Raw genomic sequence first — 18,001 nt, 5'->3', positions numbered from 1 at the left:
TGAGTGAGAGAGTCAGTGAGTGAGAGAGTCAGTGAGTGAGAGAGTCAGTGAGTGAGAAAGTCAGTCAGTGAGAGAGTCAGTGAGAGAGTCAGTGAGAGAGTCAGTGAGTGAGTCAGTGAGTGAGTCAGTGAGTGAGTCAGTGAGAGAGTGAGTAGCGAGAGTTACTGAGTCAGTGAGAGAGTCAGTGAGTGAGAGAGTCAGTCAGTCAGAGCGTCGGTGAGAGAGTCAGTGGGAGAGTGCGAGAGTCAGTGCGCAAGTGAGTGGGAGAGTCAGTGGGAGAGTCAGTGAGAGAGTCAGTCAGTGAGAGGGTCAGTGAGTGAGTAAGTGAGAGAGACAGTGAGGCAGTTAGTGAGGCAGTTAGTGAGGGAGTCAATGAGAGAGTCAGTGAGCGAGTCAGTGAGAGAGTCAGTGAGTGAGTCAGTGAAAGAGTGCGAGAGTCAGTGCGAGAGTCACTGAGTGAGTCAGTAAGCGAGTCAGTGCGTGAGTCAGTGCGAGAGTGAGTGAGAGAGTCAGTCAGTGAGAGAGTTGGTGAGAGAGTGAGTCGGTGAGAGAGTGAGTGAGTGAGTGGGTCAGTGAGAAAATCAGTGAGAGAGTCGGTGAGAGTGTCAGTGAGAGAGTGCGAGAGTCAGTGCGCGAGTGAGTGAGAGAGTCAGTGAGTGAGTGAGTCAGTGAGAGAGTCGGTGAGAGAGTCGGTGAGAGAGTCAGTGAGTGAGTCAGTGAGAGAGTGAGTAGCGAGAGTCACTGAGTCAGGAAGAGAGTCAGTGAGTGAGAGAGTCAGTCAGTCAGGGAGTCGGTGAGAGAGTCAGTGGGAGAGTGCGAGAGTCAGTGCGCAAGTGAGTGAGAGAGTCAGTGGGAGAGTCAGTGCGCAAGTGAGTGAGAGTCAGTGAGCGAGTCAGTGAGTGAGGGAGTCAGTGAGTGAGAGAGTGAGTGAGAGAGTGAGTGCGCGAGTCAGTGAGAGAGTCGGTGAGAGAGTGAGTCAGAGTGAGTGAGTGAATCAGTGAGTGAGTGAGTCGGTGAGAGAGTCAGTGAGAGAGTCAGTGAGAGAGTCAGTGAGGGAGTCAGTAGGAGAGTGCGAGAGTCAGTGCGCAAGTCAGTGAGAGAGTCAGTGAGAGAGTCAGTGAGCGAGTCAGTGAGAGAGTCAGTGAGAGAGTCAGTGAGAGAGACAGTGAGTGAGAGAGTCAGTGAGAGAGTGAGTAGCGAGAGTCACTGAGTCAGTGAGTGCGTCAGTGAGAGAGTGAGTAGCGAGAGTCACTTAGTCAGTGAGAGAGTCAGTAAGAGAGTCAGTGAGTGAGAGAGTCAGTCAGTGAGTCGGTGAGAGAGTCAGTGGGAGAGTGCGAGAGTCAGTGCGCAAGTGAGTGAGAGAGTGAGTGGGAGAGTCAGTGAGGCAGTTAGTGAGAGAGTCAGTGAGGGAGTCAGTGAGTGAGTCAGTGAAAGAGTGAGCGAGTCAGTGAGCGAGTCAGTGCGTGAGTCAGTGAGTGAGAGAGTCAGTCAGTGAGAGAGTGAGTGAGTGAATGAGTCAGTGAGTGAGTGAGTCGGTGAGCGAGTCAGTGAGGGAGTCAGTTGGAGAGTGCGAGAGTCAGTGAGAGAGTCAGTCGGTGAGAGAGTCGGTGAGAGAGTCGGTGAGAGAGTCAGTCAGTCAGAGAGTCGGTGAGAGAGTCAGTGGGAGAGTGCGAGAGTCAGTGCGCAAGTGAGTGAGAGAATCAGTAAGAGAGTCAGTGAGTGAGAGAGTCAGTCAGTCAGAGAGTCGGTGAGAGAGTCAGTGGGAGAGTGCGAGAGTCAGTGCGCAAGTGAGTGAGAGAATCAGTGGGAGAGTCAGTGAGAGAGGAGTCAGTGAGCGAGGCAGTTAGCGAGGGAGTCAGTGAGCGAGTCAGTGCGCGAGTGAGTGAGAGAGTCAGTGATTGAGTCAGTGAGGGATTCAGTCAGCGAGTCAGTGAGTGAGTCAGTGTGAGAGTCGGTGAGAGAGTCAGTGAGAGAGTGAGTAGCGAGAGTCACTGAGTCAGTGAGAGAGTCAGTAAGAGAGTCAGTGAGTGAGGGAGTCAGTCAGTGAGTGAGTCAGTGAGAGAGTCGGTGAGAGTGTCAGTGAGAGAGTGCGAGAGTCAGTGTGCGAGTGAGTGAGAGAGTCAGTAAGAAAGTGAGTGAGAGAGTCAGTCAGTGAGATAGTGAGAGAGTCAGTGAGTGAGTCAGTCAGTGAGAGAGTCGGGGAGAGAGTCAGAGAGAGAGTCAGTCAGAGAGAGAGTCAGTCAGAGAGAGAGTCAGTCAGAGAGAGAGTCAGTCAGAGAGAGAGTCAGTCAGAGAGAGAGTCAGTCAGTGAGAGAGTCAGTGCGCGAGTGAGTGAGAGAGTCGGTGAGAGAGTCGGTGAGAGAGTCGGTGAGAGAGTCGGTGAGAGAGTCGGTGAGAGAGTCGGTGAGAGAGTCGGTGAGAGAGTCGGTGAGAGAGTCGGTGAGAGAGTCGGTGAGAGAGTCGGTGAGAGAGTCGGTGAGAGAGTCGGTGAGAGAGTCGGTGAGAGAGTCGGTGAGAGAGTCGGTGAGAGAGTCAGTGAGAGAATCAGTGAGAGAGTGAGTAGAGAGTGTCACTGAGTCAGTGAGAGAGTGAGTCGCGAGAGTCACTGAGTCAGTGAGAGAGTGAGTCGCGAGAGTCACTGAGTCAGAGAGAGAGTCAGTAAGAGAGTCAGTGAGTGAGAGAGTCAGTCAGTGAGAGAGGCAGTGAGAGAGTCAGTGCGCGAGTGAGTGAGAGAGTCAGTGAGAGAGTGAGTAGCGAGATTCACTGACTCAGGGAGAGAGTCAGTAAGAGAGTCAGTGAGTGCGAGAGTCAGTCAGTGAGAGAGTCGGTGAGAGAGTGAGTCAGTCAGTCAGTAAAAGAGTCAGTGAGAGAGTCGGTGAGTGACTCGGTGAGTGAGTCAGTGAGAGAATCAGTGAGAGAGTCAGTGTGAGAGTCAGTCAGAGAGTCAGCGAAAGAGTCAGTAAGAGAGTCAGTGAGAGATTCGGTGAGAGAGTGAGTGAGTCAGTGAGAGAGTCAGTGAGAGAATCAGTGAGAGAGTGAGTAGAGAGAGTCACTGAGTCAGAGAGAGAGTCAGTAAGAGAGTCAGTCAGTGAGAGAGTCGGTGAGAGAGTAACTCGGTGAGAGAGTGAGTCAGTGAGTGAGTGAGTCAGTCAGTCAGTGAAATAGTCAGTGAGAGTCGGTGAGAGAGTGACTCGGTGATAGTGAGTCAGTGAGAGAGTCAGTGAGAGAATCAGTGAGAGAGTGAGTAGAGAGAGTCACTGAGTCAGTGAGAGAGTCAGTGAGAGAGTGATTAGCGAGAGTCACTGAGTCAGTGAGAGAGTGAGTGAGAGAGTCAGTGTGAGAGAGAGTCAGTGAGTGAGAGAGTCAGTGAGAGAGTCGGTGAGAGAGTGAGTCAGTGAGTCAGTGGGAGAGTCAGTGAGAGAGTCAGTGAGGGAGTTGAGAGTCAGTGAGGGAGTCAGTGAGAGAGTCAGTGAGAGAGTGCGAGAGTCAGTGCGCAAGTGAGTGAGAGAGTCAATGAGAGAGTCAATGAGAGAGTCAGTGAGAGAGTCAGTGAGTGAGTCAATGAGTGAGTCAGTGAGAGAGTCAATGAGAGAGTCAGTGAGAGAGTCAGTGAGAGAGTCAGTGAGAGAGTCAGTGAGAGAGTCAGTGAGAGAGTCAGTGAGAGAGTCAGTGCGAGAGTCAGTGCGAGAGTCAGTGCGCAAGTCAGTGAGAGAGTCAGTGAGAGAGTCAATGAGTGAGTCAGTGAGAGAGTCAGTGTGAGTGTAAGTGAGAGAGTCAGTGAGTGAGTAGCGAGAGTCAGTGAGTGAGAGAGTCAGTGAGTGAGTCAGTCAGTGAGTGAGTCAGTCAGTGAGAGAGTCGGTGAGAGAGTCGGTGGTGTGAGTCAGTCAGAGTGAGTGAGTCAGTAAGTGAGTCAGTGACAGAGTCACTGAGGGAGTCAGTGAGAATGTCAGTTTGAGAGTCAGTGAGAGTCAGTGAGAGAGTCAGTGAGAGAGTCAGTGAGAGAGTCAGTCGGTGAGAGAGTCGGTGAGGGAGTCAGTGAGCGAGTCAGTGAGAGAGTGCGAGAGACAGTGCACGAGTGAGTGAGAGAGTCATTGAGTGAGTCAGTGAGTCAGTGTGAGAATCAGTGAGAGAGTCAGTGAGGGAGGCAATGAGGGAGTCAGTGAGTGAGTCAGTGTGAGAGTAAGTGAGAGAGTCAGTGTGAGAGTCAGTCAGAGAGTCAGTGAAAGAGTCAGTAAGAGAGTCAGTGAGAGATTCAGTGTGTGAGTGAGTCAGTGTGAGAGTCAGTGTGAGAGTCAGTGAGAGAGTCAGTGTGAGAATCAGTGAGAGAGTGAGTAGAGAGAGTCAGTGAGGGAGTCAGTGAGTGAGTCAGTGTGAGAGTAAGTGAGAGAGTCAGTCAGAGAGTCAGTGAAAGAGTCAGTAAGAGAGTCAGTGAGAGATTCGGTATGTGAGTGAGTCAGTGAGAGAGTCAGTGAGAGAGTGAGTAGATAGAGTCAGTGAGAGAGTCAGTGAGAGAGTGAGTAGCGAGAGTCACTGAGTCAGAGAGAGAGTCAGTGAGTGAGAGAGTCAGTGAGTGAGAGAGTCAGTCAGTGAGAGAGTCGATGAGAGAGTCAGTGCACAAGTGAGTGAGAGAGTCAGTGCGTGAGTGAGTGAGAGAGTCAATGAGAGAGTGAGTAGCGAGATTCACTGAGTCAGTGCGAGAGTCAGTGAGTGCGAGAGTCAGTGAGTGCGAGAGTCAGTGAGTGCGAGAGTCAGTCAGTGAGAGAGTCAGTGAGAGAGTGAGTGAGTCAGTCAGAGAGTCAGTCAAAGAGTGCGATAGTTAGTGCGAGAGTCAGTGAGCAAGTGAGTGAGAGAGTCAGTGGGAGAGTCAGTGGGAGAGTCAGTGGGAGAGTCAGTGGGAGAGTCAGTGGGAGAGTCAGTGGGAGAGTCAGTGGGAGAGTCAGTGGGAGAGTCAGTGGGAGAGTCAAAAAGTGAGTCAAATGAGTGAGTCAAGTGAGGGAGTCAAGTGAGGGAGTCAGTGAGAGTGTCAGTGAGAGAGTGCGAGAGTCAGTGCGCAAGCTGAGCCAGTGAGAGAGTCAGTGAGAGTGTCAGTGAGAGTCAGTGAGGGTGTCAGTGAGAGTCAGTAAGTGAGTCAGTGAGAAAGTCAGTGAGTGAGTCAGTGAGTGAGTGAGAGAGTCAGTGAGTGAGTAAGTGAGTGAGTGAGTGAGTAGAGAGAGTCACTGAGTCAGTGAGAGAATCAGTGAGAAGTCAGTGAGTGAGTCGCGAGAGTCACTGAATCAGTGTGAGAGTCAGTCAGTGTGAGGGTCAGTCAGTGTGAGGGTCAGTGAGAGAGTCAGTGAGAGAGTCAGTGAGAGAGTCAGTGAGAGTCAGTGAGTGATTCAGTGAGTGATTCAGTGAGGGAGTCAGTGAGAGAGTGCGAGAGTCAGTGCGAGAGTAAGTGAGAGATTCAGTGTCAGAGTCAGTGAGAGAATCAGTCAGATAGTCAGTGAGAGAGTCAGTATGAGAGTCAGTGAGTGAGAGAGTCAGTCGGTGAGAGAGTCGGTGAGAGAGTCGGTGAGAGAGTCGGTGAGAGAGTCGGTGAGAGAGTCGGTGAGAGAGTCGGTGAGAGAGTCGGTGAAAGAGTCGGTGAGAGAGTCGGTGAGAGAGTCAATGAGTGAGTCAATGAGTGAGTCAGTGAGAGAGTCAGTGAGAGAGTCAGTGAGGGAGTCAGTGAGAGAGTCAGTGAGAGAGTGAGTGAGAGAGTGCGCAAGTGAGTGAGTGAGTCAGTGGGAGTCAATGAGAGAGTCAATGAGTGAGTCAATGAGTGAGACAGTGAGAGTCAGTGAGGGTGTCAGTGAGAGTCAGTGAGTGAGTCAGTGAGAGAGTCAGTGAAAGTCAAAGAGTCAGTGAGAGAGTCAGTGAGAGAGTGAGTGAGTCAGTGAGAGAGAGAGTCACTGAGTCAGTGAGAGAGTCAGTGGGTCAGTGAGAGAGTCAGTGAGAGTCAGTGAGAGTCAGTGGGAGAGTCAGTGAGTGAGTCAATGAGTGAGTCAGTGAGAGAGTCAGTGAGAGAGTCAGTGAGAGAGTCAGTGAGAGAGTCAGTGAGAGAGTCAGTGAGAGAGTCAGTGAGAGAGTCAGTGAGAGAGTCAGTGAGAGAGTCAGTGAGAGAGTCAGTGAGAGAGTCAGTGAGTGAGAGAGTGAGTAGAGAGAGTCAGTGAGTGAGTAAGTGAGAGAGTCAGTGAGTGAGTGAGTAGCAAGAGTCACTGAGTCAGTGAGAGAGTCAGTGAGTGAGAGATGCAGTCAGTGAGAGAGTCAGTCAGTGAGAGAGTCGGTGAGAGAATGAGTCAGAGTGAGTGAGTGAGTTAGTCAGTGAGAGAGTCGGTGAGAGAGTCGGTGAGAGAGTGAGTCAGAGTGAGTGAGTCAGTGAGTGAGTCAGTGAGAGAGTCTGAGTGAGTGAGTCAGTGAGTGAGTGAGTCAGTGAGTGAGTGAGTGAGTCAGTGAGTGAGTGAGTCGGTGAAAGAGTCTGAGTCAGTGAGAGAGTCAGTGAGAGAGTCAGTGAGAGAGTCAGTGAGTGAGTAGCGAGAGTCACTGAGTCAATGAGAGAGTCAGTGAGTGAGAGAGTCAGTGAGTGAGAGAGTCAGTGAGTGAGAGAGTCAGTGAGAGTCGGTGAGAGAGTCGGTGAGAGAGTCGGTGAGAGAGTCGGTGAGAGAGTGAGTCAGTGAGTGTAAGAGTCAGTGCGCGAGTCAGTGAGAGAGTCAGTGAGAGTCAGTGAGAGAGTCAGTGAGTGAGTCAGTGAGTCAGTGTGAGAGTCAGTGAGGGAGTCAGTGAGTGAGTCAGTGTGAGAGTAAGTGAGAGAGTCAGAGAAAGAGTCAGTAAGAGAGTCAGTGAGTGAGTCAGTGAGTGAGTGAGTGAGTGAGAGAGTGAGTAAGTGAGAGAGTGAGTAGAGAGAGTGACTGAGTCAGTGAGAGAGTCAGTGAGAGTGTCAATGAGAGAGTGAGTAGCGAGATTCACTGAGTCAGTGAGAGTCAGTAAGAGAGTCAGTGAGTGAGAGAGTCGGTGAGAGAGTGAGCCGGTGAGAGAGTGAGTCGGTGAGAGAGTGTGAGAGTCAGTGTGAGAGTCAGTGTGAGAGTCAGTGTGAGAGTCAGTGAGAGAGTGAGTAGGGAGAGTCACTGAGTCAGTGAGCGAGTCAGTGCGCGAGTGAGTGAGTCAGTGAGAGAGTGAGTAGCGAGATTCACTGAGTCAGTGAGAGAGTCAGTGAGAGAGTCAGTGAGAGAGTCAGTGTGAGAGTCAGTAGCGAGAGTCACTGAGTCAGTGAGAGAGTCAGTAAGAGAGTCGGTGAGTGAGAGAGTCAGTCAGATAGAGAGTCGGTGAGAGAGTCAGTGGGAAAGTGCGAGAGTCAGTACGCAAGTGAGTGAGAGAGTCAGTGGGAGAGTCACTGAGAGAGTTAGTGAGAGAGTGAGAGAGTCAGTCAGTGAGAGAGTCAGTGAGAGAGTCGGTGAGAGAGTCGGTGAGAGAGTCGGTGAGAGAGTCGGTGAGAGAGTCGGTGAGAGAGTCGGTGAGAGAGTGACTCGGTGAGAGAGTGACTCGGTGAGAGAGTGACTCGGTGAGAGAGTGAGTCAGTGAGAGAGTCGGTGAGAGAGTCGGTGAGAGAGTCGGTGAGAGAGTCGGTGAGAGAGTCGGTGAGAGAGTCGGTGAGAGAGTTACTCGGTGAGAGAGTTACTCGGTGAGAGAGTGTGAGAGAGTGTGAGAGAGTGTGAGAGTCAGTGAGAGAGTCAGTGAGAGAGTCAGTGAGAGAGTAAGTAGGGAGAGTCACTGAGTCAGTGAGCGAGTCAGTGCGCGGGTCAGTGAGAGAGTGAGTAGCGAGATTCACTGAGTCAGTGAGAGAGTCAGTAAGAGAGTCAGTGAGTGAGAGAGTCAGTCAGTTAGAGAGTCAGTGAGTGAGTGAGTCAGTGAGAGGGACAGTGAGTGAGTCAGTCAGAGAGTCAGTGAGGGTGTCAGTGAGTGAGTCAGTGAGTGAGTGAGTCAGTGAGAGAGTGAGTAGAGAGAGTCACTGAGTCAGTGAGAGAGTCAGTGAGTGAGTGAGTCAGTCAGTGAGTCAGTGAGAGAGTCAGTGAGAGAGTGTGTGAGTGAGTAGCGAGAAGTCAGTAAGAGAGTCAGTGAGTGAGAGAGTCGGTGAGAGAATGAGTCTGAGTGAGTGAGTCAGTGAGAGAGTCAGTGCGCGAGTGAGTGAGAGAGTCAGTGAGTGAGTCAGTGTGAGCGTCAGTAAGAGAGTCAGTGATTGAGAGAGTTAGTCAGTGAGAGAGTCGGTGAGAGAGTGAGTCAGAGTGAGTGAGTGAATGAGTCGGTGAGAGAGTCGGTGAGAGAGTCAGTGAGAGAGTCAGTGAGGGAGTCAGTAGGAGAGTGCGAGAGTCAGTGGGAAAGTGCGAGAGTCAGTGCGCAAGTGAGTGAGAGAGTCAGTGGGAGAGTCAAAAAGAGTTAGTGAGAGAGTGAGAGAGTCAGTCAGTGAGAGAGTCAGTGAGTGAGTCAGTGAGCGATTCAGTGAGTGAGAGAGTCATTGAGCGAGTCATTGAGGGAGTCATTGAGGGAGTCATTGAGGGAGTCATTGAGGGAGTCAGTGAGGGAGTCAGTGAGCGAGTCAGTGAGAGAGTCAGTGAGCGATTCAGTGAGCGAGTCAGTGAGCGAGTCAGTGAGAGAGTCAGTGAGCGAGTCAGTGAGGGAGTCAGTGAGGGAGTCAGTGAGGGAGTCAGTGTGCGAGTCAGTGTGAGAGTCAGTGAGGGAGTCAGTGAGGGAGTCAGTGAGTGAGTCAGTGAGAGAGTCAGTGAGTCAGTGAGTGAGAGAGTCAGTGAGTGAGAGAGTCAGTCAGTGAGAGATTCGGTGAGAGAGTGAGTCAGTGAGAGAGTGAGTGAGAGAGTGAGTGAGAGAGTGAGTGAGAGAGTCAGTGAGAGAGTCAGTGAGAGAGTCAGTGTGAGAGTCAGTGTGAGAGTCAGTGTGAGAGTCAGTGTGAGAGTCAGTGTGAGAGTCAGTGAGAGAGTCAGTGAGAGAGTCAGTGAGAGAGTCAGTGAGAGAGTCAGTGAGAGAGTCAGTGAGAGAGTCAGTGAGAGAGTCAGTGAGAGAGTCAGTGTGAGAGTCAGTGTGAGAGTCAGTGAGAGAATCAGTGAGAGAGTGAGTAGAGAGAGTCACTGAGTCAGTGAGAGAGTGAGTAGCGAGAGTCACTGAGTCAGAGAGAGTCAGTAAGAGAGTCAGCGAGTGAGAGAGTAAGTCGGTGAGAGAGTCGGTGAGAGAGTCAGTGTACGAATGAGTGAGAGAGTCAGTGAGAGAGTCAGTGCGCGAGTGAGTGAGAGAGTCAGTGAGAGAGTGAGTAGCGAGATTCACTGAGTCAGTGAGAGAGTCAGTAAGAGAGTCAGTGAGTGAGAGAGTTGGTGAGAGAGTAACTCGGTGAGAGAGTCAGTGAGAGAGTCGGTGAGAGAGTGAGTGAGTCAGTGAGAGAGTCAGTGAGAGAGTCAGTGTGAGGTCAGTGAGAGAATCAGTGAGAGAGTGAGTAGGGAGAGTCAGTGAGAGAGTCGGTGAGAGAGTCAGTGCGCGAGTCAGTGTGAGAGTCAGTGAGAGAGTCAGTGCGCGAGTGAGTGAGAGAGAGTCAGTGAGAGAGTGAGTAGCGAGATTCACTGAGTCAGTGAGAGAGTCAGTAAGAGAGTCAGTGAGGGAGTCAGTGAGAGAGTCAGTGAGAGAGTGCGAGAGTCAGTGCGCAAGTGAGTGACTGAGTCAGTGGGAGAGTCTGAGAGTCAATGAGTGAGTCAGTGAGTCAGTGAGTGAGTGAGTCAGTGAGAGAGTCAGTGAGTGAGTGAATCAGTGAGAGAGTGATTAGAGAGAGTCACTGAGTCAGTGAGAGAGTCAGTGAGTGAGTCAGTCAGTGAGTCAGTGTGAGAGTCAGTGAGAGAGTCAGTGAGAGAGTGAGTGAGTGAGTAGCGAGAGTCACTGAGAAGTCAGTAAGAGAGTCAGTGAGTGAGAGAGTCTGAGTGAGAGAGTCAGTCAGTGAGAGAGTCGGTGAGAGAATGAGTCTGAGTGAGTGAGTGAGTGAGTCAGTGAGAGAGTCAGTGTGAGGGTCAATGAGAGAGTCAGTGAGGGAGTTAATGAGCGAGTGAGTGAGAGAGTCAGTGCGCGAGTGAGTGAGAGATGCAGTGAGTGAGTCAGTGAGTGAGTCAGTGTGAGAATAAGTGGGGGGGTCAGTGTGAGTCAGTCAGAGAGTTAATAAGAGAGTCAGTGAGTGAGAGAGTCAGTGAGTGAGAGAGTCAGTGAGTGAGAGAGTCAGTGAGTGAGAGAGTCAGTGAGTGAGAGAGTCAGTGAGTGAGAGAGTCAGTGAGTGAGAGAGTCAGTCAGTGAGAGAGTCAGTGAGAGAGTCAGTGAGAGAGTCAGTGAGCGAGTCAGTGAGCGAGTCAGTGAGCGAGTCAGTGAGTGAGTCAGTGAGAGAGTGAGTAGCGAGAGTTACTGAGTCAGTGAGAGAGTCAGTAAGAGAGTCAGTGAGTGAGAGAGTCAGTCAGTCAGAGCGTCGGTGAGAGAGTCAGTGGGAGAGTGCGAGAGTCAGTGCGCAAGTGAGTGGGAGAGTCAGTGGGAGAGTCAGTGGGAGAGTCAGTGAGAGAGTCAGTCAGTGAGAGGGTCAGTGAGAGGGTCAGTGAGTGAGTAAGTGAGAGAGACAGTGAGGCAGTTAGTGAGGCAGTTAGTGAGGGAGTCAATGAGAGAGTCAGTGAGCGAGTCAGTGAGAGAGTCAGTGAGTGAGTCAGTGAAAGAGTGCGAGAGTCAGTGCGAGAGTCACTGAGTGAGTCAGTAAGCGAGTCAGTGCGTGAGTCAGTGCGAGAGTGAGTGAGAGAGTCAGTCAGTGAGAGAGTTGGTGAGAGAGTGAGTCGGTGAGAGAGTGAGTGAGTGAGTGGGTCAGTGAGAAAGTCAGTGAGAGAGTCGGTGAGAGTGTCAGTGAGAGAGTGCGAGAGTCAGTGCGCGAGTGAGTGAGAGAGTCAGTGAGTGAGTGAGTCAGTGAGAGAGTCAGTGAGAGAGTCGGTGAGAGTGTCAGTGAGAGAGTGCGAGAGTCAGTGCGCGAGTGAGTGAGAGAGTCAGTGAGTGAGTGAGTCAGTGAGAGAGTCGGTGAGAGAGTCGGTGAGAGAGTCGGTGAGAGAGTCGGTGAGAGAGTCGGTGAGAGAGTCGGTGAGAGAGTCGGTGAGAGAGTCGGTGAGAGAGTCGGTGAGAGAGTCGGTGAGAGAGTCGGTGAGAGAGTCGGTGAGAGAGTCGGTGAGAGAGTCGGTGAGAGAGTCGGTGAGAGAGTCGGTGAGAGAGTCGGTGAGAGAGTCGGTGAGAGAGTTGGTGAGAGAGTGAGTAGCGAGAGTCACTGAGTCAGGAAGAGAGTCAGTGAGTGAGAGAGTCAGTCAGTCAGGGAGTCGGTGAGAGAGTCAGTGGGAGAGTGCGAGAGTCAGTGCGCAAGTGAGTGAGAGAGTCAGTGCGCAAGTGAGTGAGAGTCAGTGAGCGAGTCAGTGAGTGAGGGAGTCAGTGAGTGAGGGAGTCAGTGAGTGAGGGAGTCAGTGAGTGAGAGAGTGAGTGAGAGAGTGAGTGCGCGAGTCAGTGAGAGAGTCGGTGAGAGAGTGAGTCAGAGTGAGTGAGTGAATCAGTGAGTGAGTGAGTCGGTGAGAGAGTCAGTGAGAGAGTCAGTGAGCGAGTCAGTGAGAGAGTCAGTGAGAGAGTCAGTGAGGGAGTCAGTAGGAGAGTGCGAGAGTCAGTGAGCGAGTCAGTGAGCGAGTCAGTGAGCGAGTCAGTGAGAGAGACAGTGAGAGAGACAGTGAGTGAGAGAGTCAGTGAGAGAGTGAGTAGCGAGAGTCACTGAGTCAGTGAGTGCGTCAGTGAGAGAGTGAGTAGCGAGAGTCACTTAGTCAGTGAGAGAGTCAGTAAGAGAGTCAGTGAGTGAGAGAGTCAGACAGTGAGTCGGTGAGAGAGTCAGTGGGAGAGTGCGAGAGTCAGTGCGCAAGTGAGTGAGAGAGTGAGTGGGAGAGTCAGTGAGGCAGTTAGTGAGAGAGTCAGTGAGGGAGTCAGTGAGTGAGTCAGTGAAAGAGTGAGCGAGTCAGTGAGCGAGTCAGTGCGTGAGTCAGTGAGTGAGAGAGTCAGTCAGTGAGAGAGTGAGTGAGTGAATGAGTCAGTGAGTGAGTGAGTCGGTGAGCGAGTCAGTGAGGGAGTCAGTTGGAGAGTGCGAGAGTCAGTGAGAGAGTCAGTGAGAGAGTCAGTCGGTGAGAGAGTCGGTGAGAGAGTCAGTCAGTCAGAGAGTCGGTGAGAGAGTCAGTGGGAGAGTGCGAGAGTCAGTGCGCAAGTGAGTGAGAGAATCAGTGTGAGAGTGAGTAGCGAGAGTCACAGAGTCAGTGAGAGAGTCAGTGAGAGAGTCAGTGAGAGAGTCAGTGAGAGAGTGCGATAGTCAGTGAGCGAGTCAGTGCGCGAGTCAGTGTGAGAGTGAGTAGCGAGAGTCACAGAGTCAGTGAGAGAGTCAGTGAGAGAGTCAGTGAGAGAGTCAGTAAGAGAGTCAGTGAGAGAGAGTCAGAGAGTCGGTGAGAGAGTCAGTGGGAGAGTGCGAGAGTCAGTGCGCAAGTGAGTGAGAGAATCAGTGGGAGAGTCAGTGAGAGAGGAGTCAGTGAGCGAGGCAGTTAGCGAGGGAGTCAGTGAGCGAGTCAGTGCGCGAGTGAGTGAGAGAGTCAGTGATTGAGTCAGTGAGGGATTCAGTCAGCGAGTCAGTGAGTGAGTCAGTGTGAGAGTCGGTGAGAGAGTCAGTGAGAGAGTGAGTAGCGAGAGTCACTGAGTCAGTGAGAGAGTCAGTAAGAGAGTCAGTGAGTGAGGGAGTCAGTCAGTGAGTGAGTCAGTGAGAGAGTCGGTGAGAGTGTCAGTGAGAGAGTGCGAGAGTCAGTGTGCGAGTGAGTGAGAGAGTCAGTAAGAAAGTGAGTGAGAGAGTCAGTCAGTGAGATAGTGAGAGAGTCAGTGAGTGAGAGAGTCAGTGAGTGAGAGAGTCAGTGAGTGAGAGAGTCAGTGAGTGAGAGAGTCAGTGAGTGAGAGTCAGTGAGTGAGAGAGTCAGTGAGTGAGAGAGTCAGTGAGTGAGAGAGTCAGTGAGTGAGAGAGTCAGTGAGTGAGAGAGTCAGTGAGTGAGAGAGTCAGTGAGTGAGAGAGTCAGAGAGTGAGAGAGTCAGTGAGTGAGAGAGTCAGTGAGTGAGAGAGTCAGTGAGTGAGAGAGTCAGTGAGTGAGAGAGTCAGTGAGTGAGAGAGTCAGTGAGTGAGAGAGTCAGTGAGTGAGAGAGTCAGTGAGTGAGTGAGTCGGTGAGAGAGTCGGTGAGTGAGTCAGTGAGGGAGTGAGTAGCGAGAGTCACTGAGTCAGTGAGAGAGTCAGTGAGTGAGAGAGTCAGTCAGTCAGAGAGTCGGTGAGAGTCAATGGGAGAGTGCGAGAGTCAGTGCGCGAGTGAGAGAGTCAGTCAGTGAGAGAGTCGGGGAGAGAGTCAGTAAGAGAGTGAGTGAGTGCGAGAGTCAGTCAGTGAGAGAGTCGGTGAGAGAGTCAGTGGGAGAGTGCGAGAGTCAGTGAGGCAGTTAGTGAGGGAGTCAGTGCGCGAGTGAGTGAGAGAGTCAGTGAGAGAGTCGGTGAGAGAGTGAGTAGCGAGAGTCACTGAGTCAGTGAGAGAGTCAGTGAGTGTAGAGAGTCAGTCAGTCAGAGAGTCGGTGAGAGAGTCAATGGGAGAGTGCGAGAGTCAGTGCGCGAGTGAGTGAGAGAGTCAGTGGGAGAGTCAGTGCGCAAGTGAGTGAGAGTCAGTGAGCGAGTCAGTGAGTGAGTGAGAGAGTGAGTGAGAGAGTGAGTGAGAGAGTGAGTGCGCGAGTCAGTGAGAGAGTCGGTGAGAGAGTGAGTCAGAGTGAGTGAGTGAATCAGTGAGTGAGTGAGTCGGTGAGAGAGTCAGTGAGAGAGTCAGTGAGGGAGTCAGTAGGAGAGTGCGAGAGTCAGTGCGCAAGTGAGTGAGAGAGTCAGTGAGAGAGTCAGTGAGAGAGTCAGTGAGCGAGTCAGTGAGCGAGTCAGTGAGCGAGTCAGTGAGCGAGTCAGTGAGAGAGACAGTGAGTGAGAGAGTCAGTGAGAGAGTGAGTAGCGAGAGTCACTGAGTCAGTGAGTGCGTCAGTGAGAGAGTGAGTAGCGAGAGTCACTTAGTCAGTGAGAGAGTCAGTAAGAGAGTCAGTGAGTGAGAGAGTCAGTCAGTGAGTCGGTGAGAGAGTCAGTGGGAGAGTGCGAGAGTCAGTGCGCAAGTGAGTGAGAGAGTGAGTGGGAGAGTCAGTGAGGCAGTTAGTGAGAGAGTCAGTGAGGGAGTCAGTGAGTGAGTCAGTGAAAGAGTGAGCGAGTCAGTGAGCGAGTCAGTGCGTGAGTCAGTGAGTGAGAGAGTCAGTCAGTGAGAGAGTGAGTGAGTGAATGAGTCAGTGAGTGAGTGAGTCGGTGAGCGAGTCAGTGAGGGAGTCAGTTGGAGAGTGCGAGAGTCAGTGAGAGAGTCAGTCGGTGAGAGAGTCGGTGAGAGAGTCAGTCAGTCAGAGAGTCGGTGAGAGAGTCAGTGGGAGAGTTCGAGAGTCAGTGCGCAAGTGAGTGAGAGAATCAGTAAGAGAGTCAGTGAGTGAGAGAGTCAGTCAGTCAGAGAGTCGGTGAGAGAGTCAGTGGGAGAGTGCGAGAGTCAGTGCGCAAGTGAGTGAGAGAATCAGTGGGAGAGACAGTGAGAGAGGAGTCAGTGAGAGAGTCAGTGAGAGAGTGCGATAGTCAGTGAGCGAGTCAGTGCGCGAGTCAGTGTGAGAGTGAGTAGCGAGAGTCACAGAGTCAGTGAGAGAGTCAGTGAGAGAGTCAGTGAGAGAGTCAGTAAGAGAGTCAGTGAGAGAGAGTCAGAGAGTCGGTGAGAGAGTCAGTGGGAGAGTGCGAGAGTCAGTGCGCAAGTGAGTGAGAGAATCAGTGGGAGAGTCAGTGAGAGAGGAGTCAGTGAGCGAGGCAGTTAGCGAGGGAGTCAGTGAGCGAGTCAGTGCGCGAGTGAGTGAGAGAGTCAGTGATTGAGTCAGTGAGGGATTCAGTCAGCGAGTCAGTGAGTGAGTCAGTGTGAGAGTCGGTGAGAGAGTCAGTGAGAGAGTGAGTAGCGAGAGTCACTGAGTCAGTGAGAGAGTCAGTGAGAGAGTCAGTAAGAGAGTCAGTGAGTGAGAGAGTCAGTCAGTGAGTGAGTCAGTGAGAGAGTCGGTGAGAGTGTCAGTGAGAGAGTGCGAGAGTCAGTGTGCGAGTGAGTGAGAGAGTCAGTAAGAAAGTGAGTGAGAGAGTCAGTCAGTGAGATAGTGAGAGAGTCAGTGAGTGAGTCAGTCAGTGAGAGAGTCGGGGAGAGAGTCAGAGAGAGAGTCAGTCAGAGAGAGAGTCAGTCAGTGAGAGAGTCAGTGCGAGAGTCAGTGCGCGAGTCGGTGAGAGAGTCGGTGAGAGAGTCGGTGAGAGAGTCGGTGAGAGAGTCGGTGAGTGAGTCGGTGAGTGAGTCGGTGAGAGAGTGAGTAGCGAGAGTCACTGAGTCAGTGAGAGAGTCAGTCAGGGAGTCGGTGAGAGAGTCAGTGGGAGAGTGCGAGAGTCAGTGCACAAGTGAGTGGGAGAGTCACAGAGAGTAAGTGAGATAGTCAGTCAGTGAGAGAGTCAGTGAGAGAGTCAGTGAGAGAGTCAGTGAGAGAGTCAGTGAGAGAGTCAGTGAGCGAGTCAGTGAAAGAGTGCGAGAGTCAGTGAGGGAGTCAGTGCGTGAGTCAGTGCGAAAGTCAGTCAGTGAGAGAGTCAGTCAGTGAGAGAGTCGGTGAGAGAGTCGGTGAGAGAGTGAGTCAGAGTGAGTGAGTGAATGAGTCAGTGAGAGAGTCAGTGAGTGATGTGAGTCGGTGAGAGAGTCGGTGAGAGAGTCGGTGAGCGAGTCAGTGAGGGAGTCAGTAGGAGAGTGCGAGAGTCAGTGCGCAAGTGAGTGAGAGAGTCAGTGTGAGTGTCAGTGTGAGAGTGAGTAGCGAGAGTCACAGAGTCAGTAAGAGAGTCAGTGAGTGAGAGAGTCAGTCAGTCAGAGATTCGGTGAGAGAGTCAGTGGGAGAGTGCGAGAGTCAGTGCGCAAGTGAGTGAGAGAATCAGTGGGGGTGTCAGTGAGAGAGGAGGCAGTTAGTGAGGGAGTCAGTGAGAGAGTCAGTGAGAGAGTACGAGAGTCAGTGAGCGAGTCAGTGAGAGAGTCAGTGAGAGAGTGCGAGAGTCAGTGAGATAGTGCGAGAGTCAGTGAGCGAGTCAGTGCGCGAGTGAGTGAGAGAGTCAGTGCGAGAGTCAGAGAGAATCAGTGAGCGAGTGAGTGAGAGAGTCAGTGAGATAGTGCGAGAGTCAGTGAGCGAGTCAGTGAAAGAGTGCGAGAGTCAGTGAGAGAGTCAGTGAGCGAGTCAGTGCGCGAGTCAGTGAGAGTGCGAGAGTCAGTGAGCGAGTCAGTGAAAGAGTGCGAGAGTCAGTGAGAGAGCCAGTGAGCGAGTCAGTGAGAGAGTGCGAGAGTCAGTGCGCGAGTGAGTGCGAGAGTCAGTGAGAGAGTGAGTAGCGAGAGTCACAGTCAGTGAGAGAGTCAGTAAAAGAGTCAGTGAGTGAGGGAGTCAGTCAGTGAGAGAGTCAGTGAGAGAGTGAGTAGCGAGAGTCACAGTCAGTGAGAGAGTCAGTAAGAGAGTCAGTGAGTGAGGGAGTCAGTTAGTGAGAGAGTGAGTGAGAGAGTCAGTGAGAGAGTGCGAGAGTCAGTGAGAGTGCGAGAGTCAGTGAGCGAGTCAGTGAAAGAGTGCGAGAGTCAGTGAGAGAGTCAGTGCGTGAGAGAGTGAGTGAGCAAGTCAGTGCGCGAGTGAGTGAGAGAGTCAGTGCGAGAGTCAGAGAGAATCAGTGAGCGAGTGCGTGAGAGAGTCAGTGAGCGAGTCACTGCGCGAGTGAGTCAGTCAGTGTGAGAGTCGGTGAGAGTGTCAGTGAGAGTGTCAGTGAGAGAGTGAGTAGCGAGAGTCACAGTCAGTAAGAGAGTGAGGGAGTCAGTCAGTGAGAAAGGTAGTGAGAGAGTGAGTGAGAGAGTCGGTGAGAGTGTCAGTGAGAGAGTGCGAGAGTCAGTGTGCGAGTGAGTGAGAGAGTCAGTCAGTGAGAGAGTCGGGGGGAGAGTCAGTGAGTGAGAGAGTCAGTGAGTGAGAGAGTCAGTGAGTGAGAGAGTCAGTGAGTGAGAGAGTCAGTGAGTGAGAGAGTCAGTGAGTGAGAGAGTCAGTGAGTGAGAGAGTCAGTGAGTGAGAGCGTCAGTGAGTGAGAGCGTCAGTGAGTGAGAGAGTCAGTGAGTGAGAGAGTCAGTGAGTGAGAGAGTCAGTGAGTGAGAGAGTCAGTGAGTGAGAGAGTCAGTGAGTGAGAGAGTCAGTGAGTGAGAGAGTCAGTGAGTGAGAGAGTCAGTGAGTGAGAGAGTCAGTGAGTGAGAGAGTCAGTGAGTGAGAGAGTCAGTGAGTGAGAGAGTCAGTGAGTGAGAGAGTCAGTGAGTGAGAGAGTCAGTGAGTGAGAGAGTCAGTGAGTGAGAGAGTCAGTGAGTGAGAGAGTCAGTGAGTGAGAGAGTCAGTGAGTGAGAGAGTCAGTGAGTGAGAGTCAGTGAGTGAGAGAGTCAGTGAGTGAGAGAGTCAGTGAGTGAGAGAGTCAGTGAGTGAGAGAGTCAGTGAGTGAGAGAGTCAGTGAGTGAGAGAGTCAGTGAGTGAGAGAGTCAGTGAGTGAGAGAGTCAGTGAGTGAGAGAGTCAGTGAGTGATAGAGTCAGTGAGTGAGAGAGTCAGTGAGTGAGAGAGTCAGTGAGTGAGAGAGTCAGTGAGTGAGAGAGTCAGTGAGTGAGAGAGTCAGTGAGTGAGAGAGTCGGTGAGAGAGTCGGTGAGTGAGTCAGTGAGGGAGTGAGTAGCGAGAGTCACTGAGTCAGTGAGAGAGTCAGTGAGTGAGAGAGTCAGTCAGTCAGAGAGTCGGTGAGAGTCAATGGGAGAGTGCGAGA

This window comes from Pristiophorus japonicus, chromosome 8, assembly GCF_044704955.1.
Source record: "Pristiophorus japonicus isolate sPriJap1 chromosome 8, sPriJap1.hap1, whole genome shotgun sequence".
Classification (NCBI taxonomy): Eukaryota; Metazoa; Chordata; class Chondrichthyes; family Pristiophoridae; genus Pristiophorus; species Pristiophorus japonicus.
Note: the sequence above shows the minus strand (reverse complement) of the source record.